The sequence below is a fragment of the Ahaetulla prasina genome, chromosome 4 (assembly GCF_028640845.1).
Source record: "Ahaetulla prasina isolate Xishuangbanna chromosome 4, ASM2864084v1, whole genome shotgun sequence".
NCBI lineage: Eukaryota > Metazoa > Chordata > Lepidosauria > Squamata > Colubridae > Ahaetulla > Ahaetulla prasina.
This window is the reverse complement of record NC_080542.1, coordinates 78,402,997-78,427,622: the sequence shown is the minus strand read 5'-3', so window position 1 is coordinate 78,427,622 and position 24,626 is coordinate 78,402,997. Positions and strand designations below refer to the sequence as shown.

General features: G+C 44.8%; 1 protein-coding gene across 1 annotated transcript in view; it reads left to right on the top strand.

Annotated features, from left to right (window-relative positions):
• Positions 1–24,626, top strand: part of STAC (SH3 and cysteine rich domain) — a 234,130-nt gene that overhangs the window by 37,793 nt on the left and 171,711 nt on the right. The window lies entirely within an intron of this gene.

Here is a 24,626-nt window from a genome sequence, read left to right as displayed (position 1 = left end):
CAGATTTGATACTTTGAATGTCCATTCTTCAATTGTAGGTAATTCTTCTTTCTTCCAATACTGAGCAATCAAAAGTCTTGCGGCTGTTATTAAGTTCAAAATCAATTTAGTCTCTATAGCTGTACAGTCCATAATAATTCCTAATAGAAAGAACTGCGGAGTAAACTTAATCTTCTTTTTCAAAATATTCTGCATGATCCACCATACTTTAATCCAAAATACTTTAACTTTTTTACAAGTCCACCATATATGGTAATAAGTGGCATCTTCACAATCGCATCTCCAACATTTAGCCTGTACATTAGGATACATACATGACAACTTTTTGGGGTCTAAATGCCATCTATAAAACATCTTATAAAAATTTTCTCTCATATTTTGCGCTTGTGTAAATTTAACATTCCTCACCCAAATTCTTTCCCAAGTTTCCAACATTATTGGTTGCTGAAAATTTTGTGCCCACTTAATCATACAATCCTTAACTAGTTCGGACTCTGAGTCTATTTCTACTAATACATTATACAACCTCTTAATATGCTGTTGGCCTTGATCTCTCATTTGTTTTAACAAATTATCCTCAGTTTGCTTAACACCTATTTTTTGATCTAATTTCCATCTAGCTTGTAATTGTCCATATTGGAACCATGTATAATTTTTCCCTTCTTCCCCCATCTTTTCTCTGGATTTTAATTGTAATTCCCCCTTTTCCATACAAAGAAGTTCTTTATAGGTAACTACCTCCATCTTTTGATATATATTTATATTTTCTATCATGTGTCTCGGGATTGCCCATATTGGAATCTTTCCATCTAAGTTATATTGATATTTCCTCCAAACCCTCAATAATGCATTTCTAATTATATTATTTTTAAATATTTTATCTACTTTCTTATCATATAATATATAGGCGTGCCACCCATATAACAAACCATACCCTTCTATATTCAAAACTCTTTCCTCAGTTAAATTAATCCAATCAGTAATTAATGATAAAACAACTGCTTCATAATACAATTTCAAGTTAGGCATTTTAAGACCCCCCCTTTCCCTTGTATCCTGCATTATTTTTAATTTTATTCTTGGTTTTTTGCCCATCCATACAAAGTTATTAACCCCCTTTTGCCATTCCTGTAATTTGATATCATTCTTAAGCACCGGTATCATTTGAAATAAAAATAGAAACCTGGGCAAAACATTCATTTTTATAGCCGCTATTCTTCCCAACAAGGATAGTTGTAACTTCTTCCAACTCTCCATTTCTTTCCATACCTTCTGCCACAATACCTCATAATTATTTTATATAATTTAACGTTTGAAGCTGTAATATATATTCCTAAATATTTAACCTTTTTAACGATTTCAAAACCTGTAGTTCTTTCTAACTCTTCTTTTTGTTGTATATTCATATTTTTAGTTATCATCTTTGTCTTTTGCTGATTCACCTTAAATCCAGATACTTTACCATACTGACCAATTATATCTTTTAAACCAGTAGCTGAGTATGTTGGTTGAGATACAGTAACAACCAAGTCATCTGCGAAAGCTCTTAATCTGTAATCTTGATGTTTAACTCTAATTCCCTTTATTTGATCGGAGCTACGTATTTTATTCAAAAGAATTTCTAAAGTTAAAATAAAAAGTAATGGAGATAGGGGACATCCCTGTCTCGTCCCTTTCCCAATTTTAAAAGTTTCTGTTAACCCACCATTTACTATTATTTGTGCTGTTTGCTTCTGATATATTGCCTTAATTGCGTGAATAAAATAATCCCCAAATTGCATTTTTTCTATTACTTTAAACAGAAACTGCCAGTCCAATCTATCAAAAGCTTTTTCAGCATCCAAAAAAAAAAAAGCCGCTGAGATTTGGTTGTTTCTTTCCAAATATTCAAGTAAATTTACAATTTGCCTCACATTATATCTCATCTGCCTACCCTTAATAAATCCTGACTGATCATTATGAATTATTTGATTCATCACTGGCATTAATCTATTAGCAAGTATCTTGGCAAATATCTTATAATCAGTATTTAAAAGTGATATAGGCCTATAATTCTCTGCTTTAATACCATCTCGATCTTCCTTCGGTATTAGCGAAATAAAGGCTGTCCTCCATGAAGGGGGAACATCTCCTCCCATTTGAATTTTATTAAATAACTCTTTAAGTGGTTCAACCATCTCATTTTGTAAATTTTTATAATAAACAGCTGTTAAGCCATCTGTACCTGGTGCTTTACCAATTTTAAGTTGCTTAATTGCTAACAAAATTTCCTCTGAAGTAATTAATTGATTCAGTTCTTCTCTTTGATTTTCTGTAAGCTCACAAATATTTTGTTGTTGTAAATATCTTTCTATCTCTATATCATCAATCATATCCCTAGTATACAACTTACTATAATACTCTAGAAATGCTTTTTTAATCAAATTCTTTTGATAAACTTCCTTACCCCTATATTCTATTTTATCAATCATTCGTGATTTCTGTTTTTTCCTTATTAAATAGGCATTAAATAATGCCTATTTAACAAAGTAACCTTTCTAGGGAAGACGGTGAAGTAAGGGCCGGTTTAGCTCTGCCTGGTAAGGCCTGTTATTAAGAACACAAAGCCTGCAATTACTGCAGGTTCGAGCCCGGCCCAAGGTTGACTCAGCCTTCCATCCTTTATAAGGTAGGTAAAATGAGGACCCAGATTGTTGGGGGGGCAATAAGTTGACTTTGTAAATATATACAAATAGAATGAGACTATTGCCCTATACATTGTAAGCCGCCCTGAGTCTTCGGAGAAGGGCGGGGTATAAATGTAAACAAACAAAAAAAAAAAGTACGTAAACTGATTTTTTGCATTTATTTAATATATACAAACTACATGAAAAAAATGGAATCTTTTTGTACATAAAAAGTAATCTTCTGAAAATCACTGTTTATGAGAAACTAATCATAACTGCTATAAGAAATAATCCTCAACTTATGATCACAATTGAGCTCAAAATTTATGTTCCTAAGTGAGACATTTGTAAAATGAGTTTTGCCCTATTTTATGACCTTTCTTGACACAGTTGTTAACTGAATCACTGCAGTTGTTAAGATAGTAGTATGATTGTTAAGTGAATCTGGCTTCCCCATTGCTTCTCATAAGATCTCAAAAAGGGGATCACATGAAGTCACTGCAAAGGTCATAAATATGAACCAGTTGACAAGTGTCTGAATTTTGATCGCATAACAATGGGGATACTGCAATGGTCATAAGTATGAAAAATGGTCATGTCACTTTTTTCAGTGATGTAATTTTGAATGGTCACTAAATGAACTAAGTTCATAAGTTGAGGATTATTTGTATTTAGAAATTCTAAGAACCAACTTTCTAAAAACTAGAGTTAACTTTCCAGGTTTTGGTATGTCAACAGCAAAGTAGATATAGTCATGATGAGAAAAACATGCTTAAATACTAGCCAGCAAGAAGCTAAGAAAGAGATAAATGATCCAACATACTGATTAATAGAAACTATCAATAGAAAGTTTGTGTTCTTTTTCCACTATATTGCACACATAAATCTAATTATCTATGAAAAATGCACCCAATTTTATAGAGCTTTAAACATGGATTAATTTGTTAATTAGCCATGTTATTCTTGAACTTTATTTCCTATAGTGACTTAAATGGAAAACATTTTAATTTTCCACATTATTTGCATGCTAGGTCTCTCATCTATGTCAAATGCAGACATCCTTAAAAGTGTGAATTCAGATGAATTAGAAAATTCAGCATGAGCACAAATCTATTCAAAAGTATTCAAAAATGAACAGATAAAAAAGAGAAAATACGTTTCAAATGAATAGTCTCCTGACCCCACTTGGATTAGTCATTTTATTTTTTGAATGTTATATTTTGGATTTAATTTTAAAAAATACAGTTAGTCTTTATTTCTCATACTACAACATGGAAAGAAATGGCATATGTGCCATTAGATATTGTAAGTACTGCATCACCCTTTATATCTGATATATTTATATATTTGGGAACTCAAATCTTCCTTCAGATCTTATTTTACTTTCTGTCTCTTATCAACTATTCACTATTCTGAGCTAGACAGCCTTTGCTCTGCTTCATCATGACTCTTTGCTCCTTGGGAACATTTGTTGGAGGTTAAGGAGAAGGCTATACCACATAGTCTTGGTGAGTACTGCTTTAAAATCCTAAAAGATACCACAGACTGCAAGGAGATCAAACTGATCAGTCCTGGAGGAGATCAACCCTGACTGTTCTTTAGAAGGCCAGATCCTGAAGATGAAACTCAAATGCTTTTGGCACCTAATGAGAAGGAAGGACTCACTGGAGAAGAGCCTAATGCTGGGAAAGATTGAGGGCAAAAGAAGGGGATGACAGAGAATGAGGTGGCTGGACGGAGTCACTGAAGCAGTAGGCGTGAGCTTAAATGGACTGCAGAGGATGGTAGAGGACAGGAAGGGTTGGTGGAATGCTGTTCATGAGGTCGTGATGGGTCGGATATGACTTTGCAAAATCCACAGGACAATTCATGGACTTGAATATTGAAGGCATGTTTCATACATCACATAACAATCAATCAAACAAACAAACCTTTATTCAGTGATAGACAGTAAGTAGAATACAGAAAATCAGTTAATTAACTTTTTAAAAAAGGAATGTGTATTTGTATGTATGTATTTGTATGTATCCCCTTCATGGATTACTGCCTTGTCATGGCAAAGAGACTTGCGTAGCTCAATGAAGCTATGAGCTATGCCGTGCAGGGCCACCCAAGACAGACAGGTCAATGCAGAGAACTCTGACAAAACATGGTCCACTGGAGAAGGAAATGGCAACCCACTCCAGTATCTTTGCCATGAAAACCCCATGGACAGTACTATAAGGCAAAAAGATATAACATTGGAAGATGAGCCCTCAGGTCAGAAGGTGTCCAATATGCTACTGGGGAAGAGTAGTGGGCTAGTACTAGTAGCGCCAGAAACAGTGAAGTGGCTGGGCCAAAGCCGAAAGGACGCTCAGCTGTGGATGTATCTGGTGGTGAAAGGAAAGTTTGGTTCCTATTCTCAGTAGGAACCTGGAATGTAAGATCTATGAATCAAGGCAAGCTGGACGTGATAAAACAAGAGATGACAAGACTGAACATCAACATCTTAGGAATCAGCGAACTAAAATGGACAGGAATGGGTGAATTTAATTCAGATGACCATCAGGTATACTATTGCGGGCAAGAATCTCTCAGAAGAAATGGAGTAGCCTTCATAGTCAATAAAAGAGTAGGAAAAGCAATACTGGGATACAATCCCCAAGGTGATAGAATGATCTCAGTTCGATTCCAAGGCAAACCATTCAATATCATAGTAGACCAAGTCTATGCCCCAAACACTAGTGCTGAAGAGGATAAAATTGACCAGTTCTATGAAGCCCTACAGGACCTTATAGAATTAACACCAAAAAATGATGTCCTTATTGTTTCAAGTAGTTTTAATCATAAGTAAAAGAACCCCCAACAAGCCATCATTACAGGTATATATATACATATGACAGGAACTGGAAATACCTCACAGAAGCAGCTGAGGGCAGCTCCTCGGGAGTCAGGGAATATATCTCAAACTAATCCTGCCAAGACTGCAGACATAACCTTTGTAACATAACCTGCCAAGACTGCAGACATAACCTTTGTATCATCATGGGGGATTGGAATGCTAAAGTAGGAAGCCAAAAAATAACCAGAATAACAGGCAAGTTTGGCCTTGGAGTACAAAATGAAGCAGGGCATGGGCTAGTAGCATTTTGTCAAGAGAATACAATGGTCACAGCAAACACTCTTCCAAGAACCCAAGAGATGACTCTACACATAAACATCCCCAGATGGTCAACACAGAAATCAGATTGACTATGTGCTCTGCAGCCAAACATGGAGAAGATCTATACAATCAGTAAAAACAAGACCAGGAGCTGACTGTGGCTCAGATCATGAGCTTCTCGTTGCAAAATTCAGGCTTAAATTGAAGAAAGTAGGGAAAAGCACTAGGCCAATCAGTTATGAACTAAATCATAGCCTGATGAATATGCAATAGAGGTGAAAAATAGATTTAAGGAATTAGATTTGATAGACAGATGACTGAAGAACTATGGACGGAAGTCTGCAACATTGTACAAGTGATAGCAACTAAAACCATCCCAAAGAAAAAGAAAGGCAAGAAAGCAAAATGGTTGTCTGAGGAAGCTTTGCAAATAGCTGAGGAAAGAAGGGAAGTGAAAGGCAAGGGAGAAAGAGAAAGATACACCCAATTGAATGCAGAATTCCAGAGAATAGCTAGAAGAGATAATAATGCCTTCTTAAATGAACAGTGCAAAGAAATAGAAGAAAACAATAGAATAGGGAGGACCAGCAATCTCTTCAAGAAAATTGGAGATATGAAGGGAACGTTTCATGCAAAGATGGGCATGATAAAGGACCAAAATGGCAGGGACCTAACAGAGGCAGAAGAGATTAAGAAGAGGTGGCAAAATTACATAGAAGAAGTATACAAGAACAAGCTTAATGTCCCCGATAACCACAATGGAGTGGTCACTGACCTCGAGCCAGACATCCTAGTATGTGAAGTCAAATGGGCCTTAGGAAATCTGAGCAACAACAAAGCTAGTGGAGGGGACAGTATTCCAGCTGAGCTATTCAAAATCTTAAAAGACAATATAGTAAAAGTGCTACACTCAATTTGCCAGCAAAGTCAACAGTGCCAGGAAAACTCAACAGTGGCCACAAGATTGGAAAAGGTCAATTTACATTTCAATTCCAAAGAAAGGCAATGCCAAAGATTGTTCATACTATCGCATCATTGCACTCATTTCACATGCTAGTAAAGTTATGCTTAAAATCCTACAAGCTAGACTCCAGCAGTATGTGAACCACCAGAAGTACAGGCAGGATTTTGAAGAGAGAGAGGAACTAGAGATCAAATTGCCAACATATGCTGGATCATGGAAAAAGCTAAAGAGTTCCAGAAAAACATTTACTTCTGTTTCATTGACTATGCTAAAGCCTTTGATTGTGCAGATCACAACAAATTGTGGCAAGTTCTTATTTGTCTCTTGAGAAACCTATATGCGGATCAAGTAGCAACAGTGAGAATTGGACATGGAACCACTGATTGGTTCAAGATCAGGAAAGGAGTCCGACAAGGCTTTATACTGTCACCCTGCCTATTTAACTTATATGCAGAGCACATCATGAGAAAGCCGGGGCTAGATGAATTAAAAGTTGGAATTAAGGTTGCCGGGAGAAATACTCAGATATATAGATGACACCACTCTAATGGCAGAAAGTGAAGAGGAACTAAAGAGCCTCTTCATGCGGGTGAAGAAGGAGAGTGCAAAAGTTGGCTTGAAACTCAACATTAAGAGAATTAAAATCACGGCATCCAGCCCTCTCAATTCCTGGCAAATAGATGGGGAAGAAATGGAGGTAGTTACCAACTTTATTTTTCTGGGCTCAGTCAAATAGGGACTGCAGCCAAGAAATTAAAAGATGCTTGCTCCTGGGGAGCTCCTTTATGGGGAGGAAAGCTATGGCAAAATCTAGACAGCATACTAAAAAACAGAGACATCACCCTGCCAACAAAAGTGCATATAGTCAAGGCTATGGTTTTCCCAGTTGCAATGTATGGCTGTGAAAGTTGGACCATAAGAAAGGCTGAGCGCCTTTGAACTCTGGTGCTGGAGAAGACTCCTGTGAGTCCCTTGGACTGCAAGGCAAACAAACAAGTCAGTCCTAGAGGAGATCAACCCTGACTGCTCTTTAAAGGCCAGATCCTGAAGATGAAACAAATGAAACTCCTGCGCAGAATAGAAGGCCCTCCTGTAATCCTGGGAACCTGGAGACCTTTTTCTTCCTCCTCCTGCTTTGCTACCCTCATGGATATAAATAACTGGGTGCTCTTTTACAGGATCCTCTACCTGGTGCTGTATGCCCACATTTCCCAGGGCCTCTGGTGGCTCAGACTGCTAAGACAGTCTGTTATTAACACAGTTGCTTGCAATTACTGCAGGTTCAAGTCCCACCAGGCCCAAGGTTGACTCAGCCTTCCATCCTTTATAAGGTAGGTAAAATGAGGACCCAGATTGTTGGGGGCAAGAAGTTTGATCACATGATCAAAATTCAGACATTTGGCAATTGGCTCATACTTATGATGATTGCAGTGTCCAGGGTCATATGATCATCTTTTGCAACCTCTCTGATAAGCAAAGTCAATGGGGAAGCCAGATTTACTTAACAAACTTGTTTTTGGTTTTTTTAAAATCAAATTTTATTGATTTTTTTCCCTCCACACACACCCACATATTTTATGAACAAAGTATTGGCCATATCATATCTTATACAACTTATCATATCCAAGTATATTTTACTTAGTTACAATTTCTGCCAAAATATTCTTTTTCCATATTCTTTAATTATCTCTTAATATTTCGATGCTTATTTATATAAACAACATCTTCATTCACCCTCAAGTTCTAATTTCTCCATTTTTACACATATATACTTTTAGTAATTAATTCTTTATCCTAATATCTTTACATATGTTCAGGATTGCCTTTTTTCCATTTCATCTTTTTCATTTTACAGCAAACTTTCTTTTCCTTCTCTTTCCTCTCCCTCCCTTCTTTTATCCTTCCTACTTTCTTCTTCCCTCCTCTCCTACTCCTTCTCTACTTCCCCTTCCTCTCTCCCTCCTCCTTTCTTCCTCCCTATCTAACCTTCTCTCCTACTCTTATTTCCCCTTCCTTTCTTCCTCCCCTCTTCCCTTTCTTCTATTCCTCTCTCTCCTTCTCCCTTCCTTCCATCCCCCTACTCCTTCTTCAATTTCTCTCTATTGCTGTATTCATTTTCAATTCAATATTTTTCACTATGGTGTCCAGATAACCCCAACTTTTCCTCCATTTACTGAATGTATTTCTTAAAATTCTCCTCATATTTTTAATTATTAATGTATTTCAGCTTATTTCATTTTTACCTTAAAACCTTTTAGCTAACTTAATCTTCCAATTCTTATTCCCACTTCAATGCTCTGCGCATGCGCAAGATGGCGCTGTTCTGAAGACTCGGCTCCGGCGAGGAAAAAGGCCCCTCCGATGCTGGCAATGTCCTGGCGTCTGCCTAGCCGCTTGCTGCCCCGGCCCGGGAGATCTCTTTTCGAGCAGCCATGGAGAGGTCTCTGGACCTTCTCTGATACATGGCTGCCGAGAACGAGGCCGGTAGGCTGGCGGTGGATCTGGAGGCCATGTTCTGAGGCACGGAGGTGGGGCGATGAGTCGGCGTTTTCTAGCCGGCCGTTTTTCGGCCGATTCGTTTCGCTGGCGGGCCTCTAGCCTTGGACTCGTCTTCCGGCCCTCTTCCGACCATCGACTTCGGACTTTGGGGGTTTCAGCCTCTGCAACTTGGATGAGAGCGGAGGTATTACATCTACCCTTACTACTGCCATCTGCCTCTTGTGCCATGGTTTGTTGGCTTTCTCCCTGCTGCCGGATTGTGGACTTGGCAGCCTTTCATATCCTCCAGCCTCTCGGAGAAGTTCAGCCTTTTATATGGGCCTGGCCTCTTGGGGGGATAAGGCTGGAGAGACCTGGCCTCTGGGGTGGTTAGGATTTATTCCTGGCCATGTCTGGAGGGGGTTGTTGGAGGTTTGCGGGGAGATGATGGAGGCATTCCGGAGCGGTTCCCCTGTAACCAGTCTGTGGTTGTGACTGTGATAACATCATCCATGCCCCCCTCGGCCTTTTTGGGACTTCTATGGCCGTTTTTGGTCCTATTAGGACTTTTTGGGGGAGACAATGGGACTTATTTGGGGACAGAGGAAGACGGAGGAGGATGTGCCCAAGGACTGGAGTGCCATCTCCCCTCACCCCCGGTTCCAGGATGTTTGGACTATTCACTCGACAGAATACCACCTAGACTGTCATTTGGTGCCTATCGCTGTTCCATTCTGCGTCCGTCCTCATTCTGGACTAGTACCATCTGCTACCACCTGCCATTCGGAGATGGAGCTTTTGTTTTTGCCGATTCTTAGTCTCAGCTGCTACGCACTATACTCATGAGGAACTCTTGCGCCTGCGAGGTGCCCCCGCCTCGCAGGAATGGCCCTCCTCACTACCGAGGGCCGGCCTCCATGACGGGTCTTGGGACCCACAGAGGTGGCATGCAAAAGAAGAGCTTGTGGGGTTTTTAGAGAGGAACTTTAAGGGGTGGGAGGGTAAGGGCGGGCAATGGGGTAACCCGTCGGGTAAGGGCCAGTCTCTGCACATGCTCATGGCGGTCTTTCTTTATCAGGTTCGGAGGTTATGGGGTGGAGGGTGTTCCTATTGATGAGGGTGGTTCTATTGACACGGTAAGTGGGAGAGGCAGATATGGCGGAAGCGAGGGTCATATCAGTTTCGGGAGCGCGTGCTCGATGTCTGAAAGCGATCACGCTCCGACCCCTTGGACTTCTCCCGTTCCCGGATGGTCAGGATCCTCAGAGCCCGGGCCTCGGTTGATGTTGTGCAATGCTCGGTCCGTGGTGAACAAAGCCCCTTGTTTGTGATCTTATTCAGGGGGTTCCATGGACCTTATAGGCATTACGGAGACCTGGTTGGGCACGGAAGGGGTGTGCCCTCGTGGAGATGTGCCCGCGGGTTTCCGTGCATTCCATCAACCGAGGCCCAGGGTAGGGGTGGTGGAGTGGCGGTTGTGATTAGAGAGAGTCTAGAGCCGAGGAGACCACTGTGCCTCAGATTGCCGGGTGCGAATCCTCTTTGTGAGATGGGGTCATAGGTGTCAGATGGGTTTGCTGATCGCGTACCTGGCTCCTTGCTACGTGACAGCTGCCCTGCCCGAGCTCCTGGAGGTGCTGGCCGGGTGGCAGTTGAGACCCCAGACTTTTAGTCATGGGGACTTTAACTGCCATCTTCCGCCTGTCATCGACAGCGGCTCGGGAGTTCACGGCTTCCATGACGGCCTTGGACCTGACCCAGGTAATTGATGGCCCTACTCACATTGGGGTGGCACTCTGGACCTGATTTTTCTCTGGTCAGTGGTTGAGAGATCTGGACTTAAAGGAAATAGTCACTGAACCTTTGTCATGGTCAGATCACTCTCTTCGCCTGGACTTTCTGACCGCCATTCACCACCGCAGGGAGACGGAGCCGATACGTTGTTCCGTCCCAGGCGCCTGATGGACCCGGATGGGTTCCGGACGGAGCTTGGGCCATTTCCTGAGGGTCTGGCTCACGGCTCGGCCAAGGAACTTGTTGCGGCCTGGGGACGGGCGCGGCGGGGCCTTAGACCGAGTCGTGCCTTTGCGGCCTCTGACCCGGCGCAGGGCCCAACCGGCCCTTGGTTCTCCGAGGAGCTGAGGGGATGAAGCGCCGAAGAAGACGCCTAGAGAGTTCCTGGAGGTCTAGCCGTTCGGAAGCTGATTGGACACTAGTGAAGTCCTATACTAGGACTTACCTAGTGGCATTGAGGAAGCGGCGTAGCTCGCCTCCTCCCTCATTGCATCGGCAGATAACCGCCCGGCCGCCCTGTTTGGTGACTCGCTCCTCCTTCATCAGGGGAGCGGGATGACCCGTGCAGGACGGGCTGAGGAGTTTAACGGTTATCTATACGATAAAATCGTTCAGCCGGGATGGTCTGGATCAAGATTGCGGTGATGCGGTGAGACGCTCGAGGGTGGTCTTGGCGACATTATTTGGGATGAGTTTGACCCTGTGGCTCCGAGGACATGGACAGGTTGCTGGGTAGGTTGAATGCCACCACGTGTTTACTGGACCCGTGCCCCTCCTGGCTGGTGCTGGCCACTCGGGAGGTGACACGAGGCTGGCTCCAGGCGATTACGATCGCTTCTTTGGTGGAGGGTGTCTTCCCAGCCGCCTTGAAAGAGGCGGTGGTGAGGCCCCTCCTTAAGAAGCCTTCCCTGGACCCGGCTGTTTTAGGTAATTATCGTCCGGTCTCCAACCTTCGCTTTGCGGCGAAGGTTGTAGAGAGTATGGTGGCATATCAGCTTCCCTTGCACCTGGATGAAACTGTCTATCTAGATCCGTTCCAGTCCGGTTTCCGACCCGGTTACAGCACGGAGACGGCTTTGGTCGCGTTGGTAGATGATCTCTGGAGGGCCAGGGATAGGGGCTGTTCCTCTGCCCTGGTCCTATTAGACCTCTCAGCGGCTTTCGATACCATCGACCATGGTATCCTGCTGCGCCGGTTGGGGGGATTGGGAGTGGGAGGCACCGTTTATCGGTGGTTCTCCTCCTATCTCTCCGACCGGCCGCAGTCGGTGTTGACAGGGGGGCAGAGGTCGTCCCCGAGGCGCCTCACTTGTGGGGTGCCGCAGGGGTCGATTCTCTCGCCTTCTGTTTAACATCTACATGAAACCGCTGGGTGAGATCATCAGTGGTTTCGTGTGAAGTATCAGCTGTATGCGGATGATACTCAGCTGTATTTTCTACACGAACCACCCCAACGAAGCTATCAAGTGCTGTCCCGGTGTCTGGAGGCCGACGGGTCTGGATGGGGAGAAACAGGCTCAAGCTCAATCCCGCCAAGACAGAGTGGCTGTGGATGCCGCATCCCGCACAGTCAGCTAAATCCGCGGCTGAACATCGGTGGCGAGTCATTGGCCCCGATGGAGAGGGTCCGCAACTTAGGCGCCTCCTGGATGAACGGCTGTCTCTAGAAGAGCATTTGACGGCCGCCTCCAGGAGAGCATTCTACCAGGTTCGCCTGGTACGCCAGTTGCGCCTTTCTGGACCGGGATGCCCTATCCACGGTTACTCACGCACTCGTGACGTCTCACCTGGATTACTGCAATGCTCTACATGGGGCTCCCTTGAGGGGCATTCGAGGCTACAGTTAGTCCAGAATGCAGCTGCGCTGGTGATAGATGGAGCCCTCGTGGCTCCCATATGACACCTATCCTGCGCAGACTGCACTGGCTTCCTGTGGCCTTCCGGGTGCGCTTCAAGGTTTTGGTGACCACCTTTAAAGCGCTCCATGGCATTGGGCCGGGTTATTTACGGGACCGCCTACTGCAACCGAATACCTCCCACCGTCCCGTGCGCTCTCACAGAGAGGGTCTCCTCAGGGTGCCGTCAGCGAGGCAATGTCGTCTGGCGACGCCCAGGGGAAGGGCCTTCTCTGTGGGGGCTCCCACTCTCTGGAACGATCTACCCCCCGGACTTCGTCAGCTTTTGGACCTTCGGACCTTCCGCCGCGGGCTTAAAACATACTTATTTAATTGTGCAGGACTGAGCTAGATTTTAAATTTTGGGTTTTAAATTGGGTTTTATTTCTATTTTTAATTGGACGGGCTTTAGAATAAGTTTTTTAAATGTTTTATATTGTATTTATATTCTATTTATCTGTTTTTAATGCCTGTAAACCGCCCTGAGTCCCTTGGGAGATAGGGCGGTATATAAATATGATTAAATAAATAAATAAAAATAAATAAATAAATAAATGATTATTTTTCTCTTTCATTAGCATTTCAATTTTATATCACTCTTTCAATTATTTTCATATATAAACCATTTCTATCTTTCACATTGCATCTGCTAATCTATTTTACATTAAACAATATACTTCTACTTTGCTTCTTACATGTATTTCATTTCATCGTTACTTCCATCATTTACTAATATTTCAATTTTATTCAATTTTATATCTCACTTTTCACCTATAAACCATTCTATCTTTCACATTTCATCTGCTGGTCTATTTTACCTTAATATATATATTTTTAACTTCTTACATATATTTCATTTCATTTCATCCTTACTTACATCATTTACTAACATTTCAATTTTGTATCTTAATTTCAATTAACTCCTTTGTTCTTTAAAACACACTTCTTTACCATCCACTATTGTTTCTTTTCTAGAAACAACTACACATCTTCAGGCAGCAAAACGTATAACCCATTCTATCTTTTACATTGCATCTATTTTACATTAAACAGTATATTTCTTCTTTTTTGCTTCTTACATACATTTCATTTCATCCCTACTTACATCCCTTTTACAATAATCTATATATTTCTTCTAAATTACTTCTTACATACAATTTCTACTACTAATATCCTTCCCTTAAATCAACATATTAATGTTTTAATTTTCTTTCTACTATCCCCTTTTAACCATTTTCTTTTAGTCTCTCCACAATTCCATTTCTTAACATTTTCCTCCCTTTTTCCCATTTTCTTATCTCCCTTTTCTTTTTCTTGTATCTCCCTTTCTGCCTCCTTTCTCCTTTTTATTCTTTTAATTTTTCCCCTCAATCTTTTCCCATTTCCTTCTCTTCTTTTTTTGAGAAATACCCCCCATCCATTTTTATTCTATCACTGTCAATCCCAGTGTAATCATCTCTATTTTATCATCAATTATTTTTTTTAACATTGTCTTTTTGCTTCTCATTCATATTTTCTATTTCCTTTTTTTTACATACTAACCAGTCCTCCACTTCTTTATTTCCCTTGAATGCTTGTCGTACCTTTTGAAATATCTCCCTCAGTTCCTTGTTCTCATACTCCCAATTCTCCATGTAAATTCTCCATTTAAAGGGAAAGGATTTTTGAATTTATTATTTTAACTCACTCCAGGCCTGCTTCACTCAGCCAAAGGGCTATGGGGGAGGGGGAGATGGATATGGTGAGGCGATGGCTAGAGCCTTAGTGTGGGAGTGAAGCTGCCCTGTACTTGCCTTTGTATGGCAACAGTATTCTGCCTTCATCATGTTACATTTGTACTCAAGGCAGCCCTTGCCTCCCGCCACTTCATCTGGAACTGTAAACTGTGTCCTGTTGCTAAGGGCGAGTGGGGCAGGGTTGCATTGTGGCTCCACATTGTAATGGAGGGAGGAGGGGACCCTGTCTCCCTTATTGTGAAGCTTACTAAATTTTGCTGTGCTGCTCGAGCACCTTGTGGCCTGCCCAATGCTTCATGGTGTCCTCCTCATGGCCTGCCTGATGCTTCAGGGCATCCAACTGATGGCCTGCTGGACACCTCATGGTGTACACCGCATGGCCTGTCCGCTACTCTTGCAGTGCCTTGTGCAGCATTGTGAAATTTAGCATGTCTCCACAAGCATCTGAGGTGCAACCAGCACCAACAAAGGCTGAAAGTAGCCACCCGCCATTTCCCATTTCAGGTATTTCCCAGTATTCAGGCAGTGAGACCCCTGGATGAGGTGCTGGAGAATCAGAGAGAGAGGGGGGAGAGAAGAGAGGGGGGAGGGGGAGACAGATACAGAGAGAGGGAGGGAGGGAGAGAGAGTGGGAGAGAAATACAAAGAGGGGGGAGACAGAGGGAAGGAGCGGTGGATACAGAGCGGGAGGGAGAGAGGGGAGAGAGATACAGAGAGAGGGAAGGAGCGGTGGATACAGAGCGGGAGGGAGAGGGGAGAGAGATACAGGAAGAGGGTGAGGGAGGAAGATGGAGAGGGAGAGGGGGAAAGAGAGGGAGGGAGAGAGGGAGTTGGAGAGAGAGGGAGAAAAAAAGGTGAACAACATTTTTACAGAACTATAGGTACACCTCTTTGAGGTGAGTGGCTTTGAGGTGAGGCCAGGTGTGACCAAAGGTGGCTGGGAGGGGAGGGGTGAGGCAGGCGGAGCAATGATTGGGGGGGGGTCACACCATTTGTGAATCCCACCACTGGTCACAACCACCAATGTGCAATACCCATTGTGATTTATTGAGGTTTTTTACCCCCAGTAGGCCAACCATGGATAAATGAAGGAAAAGAAAAGTGTCAGAAGAAAACAGAATGTTAATGGTGCATGGGCACAGTCATTTGCTTTCACTGCTGACGAGACTGGTTTACCAGTATGTTTAATATGTGGTGAGAAATTGGCAAACAACAACAAGTGGAATGTTGCAAGACATTTCCAGAATGAACATTCTACCTTTGCTGAAAAATATCCAGATGGAGATGAGAGAAAAACAACTATTTTGGAACTGATGCGGAAGGTTGATCTGAGCAAAAATAATTTCCAGAAGTGGATGAAGTCTGCAAATTCAACTACATATGCTAGTTTTGTGGCCGCTCAGGAAATAGTTAGGCACAGGAAGCTGTTCACAGATGAAGAATATATGAAAAAATCATTCATTAAGACTTTAGAACTCCTATTCTCAGACTTCAAAAGCAAGCATGAAATTGTGCAGAAAATCAGAGATATGCCTCTCTCTGTGAAGACTGTCAAAGACAGAACCATAAAAATGGCAGAAAACATCACCAGATAGCAAATTAAGGATATCAGTTCAGCTGTGGTGTACTCAATCGCCTTTGATGAGTCCAAAGACAAAAATGATATTGAACAAATAGTGCTGTTCTGCCAATATGTGAACTCTGCTGGGCTACAGGAAGAAATGATTGAGTTGATACCACTAATAGGCCGAACACGGGGGGGGGGGGGAGACATCTGTGAGACTGTCTTGGATTATCTAAGAAATAACCAACACCCACCTGGTGTCAGTGGCTACTGATGGGGCACCGAATATGACAAGAGTGAAAAAGGGCTTTGTGGCTTTACTGCAGAAGTAGCTGGGTAGGCTGCTGCTGATATTTCACTGCATCCTGCATCAAGAGGCATTGGGGGTGCCAAACATTTCCTCTGGAACGCACAGAAGTAATGAATGTTGTCATTCAGATTTTCAATATAGTAATGGCTAAAGTTTTAAATCACCCGTTTGCTACTGGACAAGGTGGAAAACATGTATTCTGATCTCCTGCTGCACAACGAAGTCCGGTGGCTGTCCAGTGGAGAGGTACTTAAATGCTTTACTGCATGTCTGGAAGAGGTGAACATTTCCTGGGCAGCAAAAACTCACTTTTCCTGAGCTGGAATGGCCAGAGTGGCTGGAAAAGCTACACTTCATGGTAGATATGATAGTGCACTTGAATACGCTGAACACAACTCTTCAGGGGAAAGGAGGCACAGCCCTGCACATGCTGGAGGCAGTTTTGGCATTCGAACGCAAGTTGACAGTGTTCACCAGAGATTTACGAGATGTACACTGTCTCACTTCCCCTCTTTGAGATAATTCAAACGAACTCACAAATATTATAAATTTGGAGTATTTGCAGTTTGCAATCACTGCAATGCAAACATCATTTGGGAAACGATTCCATGACTTCAGAGAGGAAAAAAACATTCTTCCCTGTCACTTCCATGACCATCAGTCCATCCCTATTGAATATGACTTCATTTGCAGGTGTAAGTCAACCCAATCTTGAGATGGAACTGGCTAACATACTGTAGCTGACTAAGATATATGGGTGTCCAAGTTCAAATGCTTGACAGCTAATCTTGAAGATTTTGCCTGTCAGAAGGCCATTCTTGCTCAGAATCACAAATGGAGTGATATTGAAAACCTTCCTAAACCAGACAAACTCATGTTCAATATATGGAATGCCATTCCTGACACATATATGAACATGAAAAAATATGCATTTGGAGTCCTGTATGTACTGTATATTGGAGTATGTAGATCTTCGGATCTACATACATCTGTGAGCAGGTCTTCTTCAACAAACAAACATCACTCACACCTCACAGAAAACAGTTTACAATCCTGTATGAAGATGAAGATGATGTCTTACAGCTCTAATGTGCAGGCACTGTGCGCTGAGGTTCAGGAGCAAAAATTACATTATTCAGGTAAAATAAATATTTTAATTGGCTATTATTTTGAAAATTTATATTTTACATTGTTCAGTGAAATAGTCCTTTTTTTATTCAGGTTGACAGCTGACTGCACCCTCCAGTACACATAATAAAAAAATGATGGCAGACAGAAACAGATGGCAGTTTTTGTTTGCTGCAGGCTTGTTAGGACTCAAATAGACACTGAGTATTTTATTTTAAAGTAACCTTCAACCCAGCCATTTTTCAGAGTTCAAAATGTTTTTATTGCATGCAGAAATAAAAATTTGTTTTCTCTGTAGCGATTTATTGATTAGCGAATATTGATTAGCGATTACACTATAGTTTTTTTTATACATAGCATAAATGTAAAAAATGATATATGCAGTGTTATCTTCATTTTAGATGTCAAAAAGGTTTTGTGTCTCCTGGTGTTTTTGAACAACCAGTTCTCTGTCCTAATGATGGGCTGGATAGGCGTGGCTAGGGGGTCATGTAACTTGGTGGGAGTGACTGGGTGGGAGTGACATCGAGTTGGCCACGCCCACCCAGGTTTTGTGGCTTCTGGTGTTTTGTTTTCTGTGGGAAACGGGTCCAAATGGCTCTTTGAGTGTTTAAGGTTGCAGACCCCTGATCTAGTCCAACTCCTGTAGGATCCATTATTACATCATTCTGTACAAAAGGCCATCTAGACTCTTTTTAACCCCACTATCTACATTCTCGCCGTTTGAGCCAGCTAACGAACCCTGGGAGGCATATCTAGAGCGCTTCGAATGTTTCCTGCAGGCTAATGATCTCTGATCTCTCAAGCGCCAGGAAGCGGGGTTACTTCTTGAGCTCCTGTGGCCGTGAAGTCTTTGCTATGGCTAGAGCTCTTACTGCCCTGCAACCAGTATCCTCCGTTCCATGGGAGACCCTACTGGAGAAACTACGGACCCATTATTCTCCAGCACCTTCTCGTATCGCAAGGCGACACGCTTTCAGACAGAGATTCCAGAAGGAGGGGGAATCCATTAACGAGTATATGGCTTCCCTGCATGTCGCCGCACTGCAGTGTGAATTTCACGATTTAGACGAGATGCTGTTAGACCAACTCATTACCGGGGTTTGAGACCTGCGGTTGCAGTGCTGATTGCTAGCCCGCACTGACGTGACGCTTCAAGTGGCCATGGACGAGGCGTGAGCCTCTGAGATGTCAGAGAGGTCGGCAATGGAAATCCAGCGGTTCCACGCTGGAACCACTGCCGAAGGAAAGACGCAGGCAGTCCACCATAAAGAGGCGGACGAAGATGTGCCGTCCGACGAAGACAACAAAGTGAGCCGCCTCAACGTGACCTGGAAAAAGGTGTGGGACAGTGACTTGAAAGGCCCTCAGGAAGATTGCCTCGGATGCGGTGGAAACCACCACCATTAAGACTGCCGTTTTAAAACAGCGATTTGCCGCTGCTGTGGCCGGAAGGGCCACCTCTCAAGGATCTGCCGGGCATCCCTCCCTGCCTACCAGGGACACCCCAACCAAGTCAAGCCCAAGCAAGGTGCCAAGAAATTGCCATGCCGTCGTGATGAGTGCTATTCCGTTGACCGTGAGGAGAGCGTTGCAACTGTCACCGTCAGCCATGCATTCACTGGAGTTCCCGCCAACAAGATTTACCTCAGAGTAAATCTCGAAGGTGTCCCTCTCAAGATGGAGGTTGACACTGGCTCTTCTAAGTCACTCATTGCTTGGCCTACCCTGCGGCGCCTGCTGCCTAGGTTCACCAAGCGTCGCTTCCAGCCCTGCCAAATTAGTTTGAGAGATTATCAGGGTAATCCAATTCCTATTGCAGGTTGCGCCTCCCTTCATGTCTCATATGAGTCCTTTACGGGTCATCTACCCATCGTAGTAGTCAGGGACAACCTTCCAAGTCTCCTAGGATTGGATTGGTTTTCTGCCCTGCACCTTAATGTATCGGGGGTCCATACTACTGATCAAGATGTTCCAGCCCACCTTTTGTCTGAATTCGCCGATGCTTTTGACGGCCGTTTGGGCAAATATACAGGTCGACCAATTTCTTTTAATTTGGATCCCCAGGTAGCTCCAATTTACCTTAAACCGTGGAGGATGCCGCTAGCGCTCCGTCCCAAAGTTGATAAGGAGCTTGAACCGATTGAGTATTCACATTGGGAGACCCCCATTGTGATCTCCATGAAACCGGACGGATCCATTTGGATCTGTGCCAATTACAAATGCACCATCAATAAGGCCCTGCAGACAAACCCGTACCCCGTTCCAGTTGTACAACATCTGCTTCACTCGTTAGGGAGGGGGCGGGTGTTCTCTAAACTGGATCTCGCCCAGGCATATCAGCAGCTCCCGGTGGATGACTCGACTGCCATGGCTCAGGCGACTGTCACCCACCGGAGCGCTTTCAAGTGCAACCGCCTGCAGTTTGGGGTCAGCATAGCTCCCGGGCTGTTCTAGGGCCTGATGGAGTGGTTGCTCCAGGGCCTCCCGGGGGTTGTGCCCTACTTCGATGATGTTCTGATCTCAGCCATTGACCGATCAGAACTCGTCGAACGACTGCGGGCCGTTCTTGGCCGTTTCCGGGATGCGGGATTGAAACTGAAGAAGGACAAATGCCACATAGGGGTGCCACGGGTAAAGTTTTTAGGGTTTTTGGTGGATTCCCAGGGAATCCACCCTGCACCATGTAAGGTTGAGGCAATCAGGAATGCTCCGCCACCAACTAACAAGGCGGAACTGCAAGCGTTCCTGGGGCTCCTTAATTTCTATTCTGTATTTCTGCCTCATAAAGCCTCCTTAGCCGAGCCCCTCCACCGGGTTTTGACATCCAAAGCCCCTTGGCGTTGGGACCATGCAGCCGGCGCTTCATTTCAGGCTATCAAGGACACCCTGTCGGCAGCTGTGCTGGTCCAGTACGATCCCTGTTTGCCACTGTCCTTGACATGTGACGCATCCCCCTACGGCGTGGGCGCCGTTTGGAGCCATCTCCTTCCTGATGGCTCGGAGGCCCCTATTGCCTTTTATTTTCGCACCTTATCGGCTTCCGAGCGGAATTATAGCCAGCTCAATTGGGAAGCCCTAGCCGCGGTAGCAGGAATCAAGAGATTCCACGACTACCTTTATGGTCGGTTCTTTTCTCTTATTACCGACCATAAGCCATTATTGGGGTTGCTGGCCAGGGACCGACAAGCCCCCCAAATCCTATCCCCGCACATGTCCCATTGGATGGAGTTCCTAGCTGCCTACTCCTACCAGCTGCTGTACAAACCTGGAAAATTTACTGGGCACGCTGATGCGCTCAGCCGCTGCCCCCTTCCTATATCTGACTCTGACCCGGCCCCGACTTCCACTGTCCTTCTTATTGAGGACTAGGATGTTCCCAAATCTGCAACCGATATAGGGGACCTTTCTGCAAGAGATCCTGTCCTCTCTACAGTCCTGGACTGGGTGCGCAGGGGGTGGCCATGGGGGCCGGTGGCCCCTAAATTCCAGCCATTTGTCCGCCAGCAGCATGAACTGTCTGTTCTTAGGGGTTGCCTTTTGTGGGGGAATCGGGTGGTAGTTCTCTCCGATCTTAGACACCGCATTCTGACTTGCCTGCACGATGCCCACCCTGGCATTGTGCGGATGAAGGCCCTGGGTTGTAGTTATGTCTGGTGGCCGGGTATGGATCAGGAGATCGAGGCCTGTGTTGCAAAACGCCCCCAATGCCAGATCTCCAGACCCGCACCGGCCGCCGCACCAATCACCCTTGGGCGCGAGTCCATGTGGACTTCGCAGGACCCTTCTTAGGCCAGACCTTCTTAATTCTGATCGACGCTTACTCAAAGTGGGTTGACATCGCTTTAACGCCCTCCCCCACGGGGGGGGCTGCCATCCGGATTTTGGACGGCCTGTTTGCTACCCATGGGCTACCCGACGTTATCGTTACTGATAACGGAGCCCAGTTCACCTCGGCACCTTTCCAGCAGTTTGTGGCACGGCTTGGCATTCGCCATGCCCCCATGGCTCCTTTCCACCCGGCCGGGAAAGGCCGGGCGGAAAGGGCCGTCAGGTCTGCCAAAGAGGCTTTGAGCCACCTGGGCTCCTCAAATTGGCACCAAAAGATATGTCAATATCTATTGGCGCAGCATGCCACCCCTTGCCCAGTGACCAACCGCAGCCCGGCTGAGATGTTAATGGGTCGGCACTTGCGGACCACCCTAGATCGCCTACACCCAAGTTATACGCCCGACACGTCTAGAACATTAAGTCCTCACCACAGAACTTTCCAGGTGGGGGACCCAGTCTACGCGGAGAATTTCGGAACTGACAACAGGTGGCTTCCAGGCCATATAACCCATCTAACCGGACCCTATTCTTATAGGGTTCAACTGAAAGACGGTCGTCACTGGTGCTGCCATGTGAATCAGCTGCGCCGCGGAGTCAATGGAGTGGCCAATCCAACCCCTGACCAAAACACATCTGCTTCAACAAATGGCAGGGTGGCCGATCCAACCCCTGACCGAGACTCTGCCGCTTCAACAAATGGCGCCCTTTCCGGGGGCTCGGGTGCCCAGCTGGAACCCACAGAAACTTCTACGCCCAATGCGATCTCATCGGCTACCTTGCCTACGGTCCCGGGCACTCCAGCAATGTTCCGGCCTCCTTCTAGTCCACATGCACAGTCCCCAGCCGCACACATGGATGACAGCCCTGCTCCTCCTACTCCTACGGCTTCCGCCCCTGAACTGAGAAGATCAGGGCAGAGCCGACGTCGTCCGGCTTATCTGGCTGACTACGCTTGCGCTGTCTGGGGGGTGAAGGGTGTTATGTCCTCGGAGTTACGACCCGAGGAAAGTATGCCTGTTGCTAGCCGACGGTGATTGGTTAAGACGCGTCTAGCCAAATAAGCGGGAAACCTGCTTCCACCTGATTGGCCCTTCAGGCTTAATAGCTAGCTTTTTAAGCAGCTGTCAAGCAGGGCAGAGTTGTTGTTACAGTTGGCTCTTCTGGTTGTTCCTGTTCCAGTTCTGTTCTAATAAAGGAGTTGTTAATGACCAAGCCTCGGACCCTCCTTAATTGTTCTTAGTATCGAACACATGTCACATATTTTTTGTGCACTATCACAATCCCACACGTTTATATGTTCCAACCTCTTTCTTGCACCCGCAACAAATATTTGTATATTTACCATCTATTTGATGTAGTAGTTTACGTGATGTTAAGTACCACCTCCATATCACTTTACATCCATTTTCCTTAACTCTAACTGACATATACTCGTCTATTCCAAATATTTTTCCAATCATTGTCCTTTATTTCTTCTAAATCTGATTCCCAAATTAATTTTAAACCTTTTGCCTGCTCTTCTAATTAAATTAATATGCTATATATATTTCCAATTCTTCCTTTGTCTATATATTCTTCAATCACCTCACATTCTTTTAAAATCATTTCAAATTTTGTTAACTGTCTATCTTTCTCTAATCTTTCTTCCATTTTTATCTATTTCTCTAATTGTATTAAATTCAACCAATTACTTTTAACATCTGCTAAAACATTCTTTAGTTGTGTTATATTATTTACCTTGTTCTTCCAGTCTTTCCATTTATATATCTGATTTTCTTTTAGTTTACTAATCCATTCCTTTATTCAATCTTAGGGAATTTCTCCATTTCCACCACTGATGTTAGAGAAATTCCTGGCAATACCTGATATCTCCATTTCCCCTAAGCGCTGTGGGTGGCAGAGGAAACAGGAGCTTTTCTCTGCACAGAGCTTTTTGGATGAATCTTGGAAGAAAGCATGGCTCATTGGTGTTAAATCTTGTTGTGCTGCACCAAACGCTTTTCCATAAAGAGTAACAAAGGAAAGAAACAGCTGCTGACCTGGAGAACACGTGGACTGGAGCAGCTCTGTACTCTCCACTGGCTGTTTCTTCCTCTTCGCTCGTCCAGCACAGTGAAATGTAGCAGCCATGAGCTATGCTTTCCTGCAAGTCAAATCCAGAAAGATCTGGCTGGGGAGGGGTGTCTCTGTCTGCCGGCTCAGGGCAGAGGACTCAGCTGCACCCCAGATGAGGCGAGGAATTGTGGGGAACCTCCGTGCCGTTTTTGGGCACCCAGCTTACCGGGCTGCCCCAGTCTCTGTCACAGCTCCAACAGTGGCAGCTTTGGAAGACGTTGGTGGCACGGAGGTGCAGGCAAAGGCTAGGGGGAGGGGGTGCAACACGTGGGGGGCTGCGCCCGTTCCCCTTAGCTCTCCACATTTGTTATACCCATCCCAGAGAGCTTGGTCTACGGGGAGGACCTGGCCGCCTTCCTTGCTGGCGTCGCTCCTGAGCAAACTCTTCTGTCCTCGGCTGTTCCGAAGAAGCGGCAGCTCTGGGTGCACCATGCCCACTTCATTCTCTTTGAGAGCAGCTTTGCAAAGAGAACAAAGCAGGTGCTTCCGCTTCTTTGCAACAGCCGAGGACCTCTTCCGCTTGGAGATCCAAGCTGCGGGGTGGGGGGGTGGGGGGCAGCTGCAACGCTGGGAGCATCGAGGAGCTTCTTCCTTCAGTGGTTCATTTTCTTTTACTTCGTCTAGGTGGCTATGCCAACTTTCTCCTTAAAGGCTGGTCCACACCTTTCTCGGGCATGGAAAAAAGCAACCTTGTGAAGGGACCGAGCCTGCTGCTGAACTTGGAAGCTGAGAGGCTTCTTTAGCACCCAGCCGCTGGCGCAGGGCACCGAAAAGACCTCTGGTCACTGCCACCATCTTTGCGCATGCACAGCTTTCTTCTCACCAGCTGAAGGACTTTTCGGCACTCTGTGGCCAGGCGGCTGAGAAGCTTCTTTGCTAGCCAGCCGCTTCCCATCTCTGGTCAGCTTCCCATCTGACAGACGCGTCGGCTGGGCGAGCAAGCAGCAACTGGGGAACCGGTTTGGGGGCGTGGCCAGGCTGCCCTTATTTCTGGTTCGGA